This window comes from Tasmannia lanceolata, unplaced genomic scaffold, assembly GCF_043159265.1.
Source record: "Tasmannia lanceolata isolate RefF3 unplaced genomic scaffold, GAP_Taslan_0.1 ptg000024l, whole genome shotgun sequence".
Lineage (NCBI taxonomy): Eukaryota > Viridiplantae > Streptophyta > Magnoliopsida > Canellales > Winteraceae > Tasmannia > Tasmannia lanceolata.
The window spans coordinates 7,677,580-7,682,508 of record NW_027518701.1 but is presented as its reverse complement, the minus strand read 5'-3'; the positions used below and the strand labels follow the sequence as shown (position 1 = coordinate 7,682,508).

General features: G+C 36.8%; 1 long non-coding RNA gene across 1 annotated transcript; it reads right to left on the bottom strand.

Moving 5' to 3' along the window:
* Positions 1-669: 669 nt before the first annotated feature.
* LOC143857366 (uncharacterized) lies at positions 670-3,782 on the bottom strand. Its single transcript, XR_013238636.1, has 2 exons — positions 3,689-3,782; positions 670-1,122 (listed from the first exon to the last, which is right to left on the bottom strand). It is a non-coding gene; the product is annotated as an uncharacterized LOC143857366 (long non-coding RNA).
* Positions 3,783-4,929: the final 1,147 nt, after the last annotated feature.

The window sequence follows — 4,929 nt, the reverse complement described above, 5'->3', positions numbered from 1 at the left end:
TAAATAATGAATAAATACCAGATTTTTTGGAGATATTACTTAAATTTCGGCCGAAAGTTTTGGGAAAACGAAATTTCGATTGAAATTTCAAAATTTCGGTCAAAATTTTGTAACGTTTCGACTTTACCCAATTTCGGTTTCAGTCTCGAACGAAACCCGAAATTTCGGATTTCGGTCGAAATGTAAAACCTTGCCTTATAATATAGGCTCCATTTGGATTGCCAGAAAAATATTTGAAACGGAAAATTTGTTCTTGGGAAAAAATTATCTTTTAACGATTTAGAGGAAAACAGTATGCTTATGGTTAATTTCGAGGGATTTTTTTTTTTTTTTGAAAATTAAAAAGTTACAGGGGTGCAACACGAGGAATTAATTTAGAGGGATATTATCATAAATTGAACGTCTTCCAAGTAAAAATTGAATAAGGCTGGTTCAATTTATCTTTTTTAGTGTGGACCTAAATTTCTCCTGAAACAACTCCTAAAAATTACCACAATCCTAACAGGACCTAAATTGCACCCATCACAACACAAGATGCATTCAGATATATACAGTATGATCATAATGGATGGTACTATTTATAAATTTCACAATATAGTGTGTGGGGGCATAAATTACACCCATCAGTAATTGTAAATTGTGCTTAGTGCTGCTTCAAGCTCCGTAGAGTTAACAAGCAAGGTAATTGGACTCGAAATAATAGGAATGATACAAATAAACACAAAATGATACACTTTGCAAGTATAATTAAAGGTAGGACTGTGCCAGCGACAAAAATTGGTATGGCAGTAACTTGTCACTTTAATCTTGATTCTGCTCTAATTGCATGTTCACTGTTTGTAGAGGAAAAGAAGCTGAATTCTCAACAGTAAGATCCATCATCCGTTCATGTCACTCACACTTGCAAAACCGAAAATCAGTTGAATAAGAGCAGTTTCATCTCACTTGTGTACCCATTGCCCTCACACCACCCTCCTTTAGGCACACAGATTGCATTTTATCAATAGCATACCTTAAAAATTCATGGGCATCTTCTTCCCTCCCATGACCAAGGCTACTTCCAATGCTTTGAATTTGTGAGAGTATCCTGACCGGGGATTGGGGGGACTTCCCTTCCTTTTCCTTCAAAACAAGAATATAACTCAGGGGTGAAACACAACTCTGTCTTTGGACATGTTTGGCCATGGAGTTTTAAAGAACAAAATTTCATAACAGTATAACATTCACAATTTAAACAGATTTTGAACCTAAGAACAACCATTGTTGCTGCATTTGTTGGTGATGCCAATACAATGTTGCACAAGCATCAACTACCTTGACATATCAGAAAAGGAGAAAACAGAGTAATATGGCATCATGGTATGGCATCGGTGAAGGATAAAGGTGGATCTCACATTGTCAAAAGATTGTGGTATCTGTTCCGTATACAGAACTCAGTGAGACCCACTACTCCTTATTGCCTCTACTTTGACTCACAAACTTGGGCTTTAAATATTGGACTTTGCAATTGCACATAAGTGGATCCATCCATTAATAATTTAAATAGTTGAATTAGCATTTACCATAAAAGCCACAAGTTTTCTTGACAACCTTGTTAGATACTAGCATTCCTGCCCATGCTATGAATGGTGAAAAATGGTGGGCCCCACCTGATGTGAAGTGAAAACTATGGAAGCTATGTTTACACGGAGGATATCAGACCTGCTGTGGATACAATGATGTGGTACAATATCGGAGCGGAAGCAAGAGGAGGTGATACTTTTCTTGATTACTTGTAGTTGTAGGCCTGTATGGTATGAGAATTCAAAAGACATTTAAACGAAGGAAGTTACAGTGACTCTTGATGATCAGTTGACTTCCATTAATAGTGAGGATTTAGATCAATTAGTAAGAACAAATTCTGCTCTTGTGAGTAACTATACAGAAGCTACAAGGATCAGCTTCTTTACAGTACCTCGTTTAAGCATTGATCGAGTATCAAAAAGCTACCAGAGTTCTAGGAGATCTTTAACAAGACCAGAATTACATTAGCCCCTGAAACTGAGACCATCGGAGGTTAAACCCAATGTGTAATGGTATCCTGCATGAGCAATCCTTCATCCAAAGGTACTTTCAAACAAATTTGGTGAAACAAGGAAGAGCCGACAGTTATATATGATCAGATCTCTTCATGGAAAAGATCACACCAGTGATCTTTAGCATTTGATCTCTAGCAGTAAACACGAATTACATGGAAAGACATAAGAAATACGGCAAGAAAGGTAAAACCGGGTAGATATTCAAGACAGAGCAGAATTTACACATAAACAAGAGAAATCTTGAATTCATAACTAGAGAAGTACGATTCTTCCTACAAGCAAGACAAGTAGTGGAAGGAGGAAGAAAGGGCCTTACTCTTCCAAGTAACTTTCTCCTCACATCCTGAAAGAAAACTCCTATTCAACACAAGCTCAAATGAGCTCCCCAAAATGTCACACAATCTGTTTATTTTCTCATCTTCCCCCCAAAATTGTCTTGCAAGTGAGCTGCTTCCCTATTTATAGAGAGAATGGAACTCTCTAGAATATGTACAGTTGGAGCCTTACTTGATGCCACCTGTACTTGCTTAGGTGGCCTTCCTCTTGCAATGCCATGTGGCACATATAGCTGTCATAAGGTTGACATGGCAACAACACACAAAGGCATTCCATGCCCCTTCACTTGATCGGCCAACCCTTCTCCTCCTCCCTTGAGTATTTCTTCACCTTACCACGATACACCTCTCCCAAACTACATGCTCTTACCCTCTCTTGGGACCTAATTCTACATTGGTTGCCACTCAACACATTTAACCTCCCAACTATATGGCAGGAACTAAGAAAACCACACTAAAATAAGCTAAAATATAGCGCACTCCAAGACTGTCCATGTGTCCACATCATACAATCAGGCAATCACTTGAAGATTACCCATGAATGATCAATACTAGCCCACAATCAAGAGGCAGCCTTGATTATATGGTGAACTCCTCTTATATTGAAGATGAGAAATAATAAATTTTTACTTCTAGAACTATCACTCTCAGGAAATAAAGGTTTGGTGAGATTAAAACTAGAGATTAAGAATTCTAGCCAAAACCGAGAGCTAGAAGCAATTCCTGCTAGTATTCCCAAGAACTGAGAACACGACTCCTTTTCAAAGTGAGGAAAGTTCTTTGTGAGTTTTGAGAATTTAGATCTCTACTTCTTTTAGTAGGAATTCAAAATGCCAATAGTTTATCAAATGAAATGGGAGTGATAAGTGGAAACAGAGAAACATCACTTACAGCAGGAATATTTTTTAGTGAACCTGAAATTGATGTCTTTGATCTAGAATTATGAGTAAATCTCTGTAGGTTCTCGTCTCTTCTGATAGATGTAAGTTAGGTGAACTTTCGGGAGGCTTACTCAGGCAGTCACACAGGTAGGGCAGTAAAAAGCTCTTGCTGTCATGTGACTTCCATATCTTGCTAAAAGATTCAAGAACTTATCTCAATGTTCAGATATGAATTAAGTTCAAACATTTTTAATACTAGATCATAGAAGAAAACAACATTAGAATCATAGAGAGGAAGAAACAAAGCAAGGAAACTTAGTTGAATTCACGACAGAATAGCGTTCATTCAAAAAGAGAGAGAGAGAGAGAGAGAAATGTAGATCCAGGAACTCACCATAGACAAAGAGGATTCTTCAAGAAAGAAAATCAGTCTAGGACTGCAGACCGAGAATTTTATTTCATCTCCAAAACCCAAGTGTTGCTTCCTATTCTCTATTTTTAGAAAACGGTGAATACTCTAGAAAAAGCCAGCTCAAGGCCAGCTCTTTGACAGCTGGAATAGCTGATGTGTAACAAGCTGGGTGCAACCAACTCCACTTGGCAACTACGAACTGTTTTGGGAACTGTAATAACCTTTCACAGCTGCTTAAATAATAAAAGACAAGATGTGATAGTGCAATTATCAAAACATGGTAGTGTCAACATCAGTGACATTTACAAATAATCATATTTAAATGATAAAAGACAAGATAAGATAGGCAAAGTTGGAACACCACCAAAGAGCTGCATTATACAAAGTTCTAAATGACTGAGCAAGCAATGTAACCCATCACAACACAAGATGCACCCAGATACATAATCATCATAATGTATAGTATAATTTATAAATTTTGTCATTTAATGGAGCGTGTCGAAAGTCTAGCACAAGAACAAGTTAAACTTAAGTTTTTTGTATAATATCAGAACAGAGAATTGTCATGAGACAGCACAAGAACAAGTTAAACTCAAGTTTTTGTCTAATATCAGAACAGAGTACAGTAATGAGAGAGTTTTTCATTCACAAATTACAAGATAAACATGGTATTACATGGAAAAAATCTAAACTATAACTTTCAAAATTGTTGGAACTCCTTGTTTCCTTATTTGACATCTCCGGTGAGCTGACTTTATAAACATCATACTTTTCTATACTTTTCCTCACATGCTATCCAATTGAATAACTATCCCATCTCTGTATAAAAAAAAGTCTCTTGCAAAATGGTAACAACGAAAACATATATTACATAACAGACTGCACTATCTAAACTCCATACTTTTCCTCACATGCTGTCCAATTGATTGACTATCCAATAACTGTACAAATTTAAACTGTATCTTGCAAAATTGTTGGAGCTCCATTTGTTTACTTATTTCGATATTTCTCCAACTAGCTGACTTTAAAATGTATTATCTCCTGTCACCGATCTCAAACATCTCATTTCATGAGAAACATTCGCCCACTGAGAAACCACACACTCCAGTGTCCCTCACCCTGAATATAAATTCGAGTAACTTGACAAGTTTCCATTATTCAGGCAATGGTCTGGCTTTACACTCGTTTCAGGATCCATGCCAAGATAGCTAGACATGTCAAAG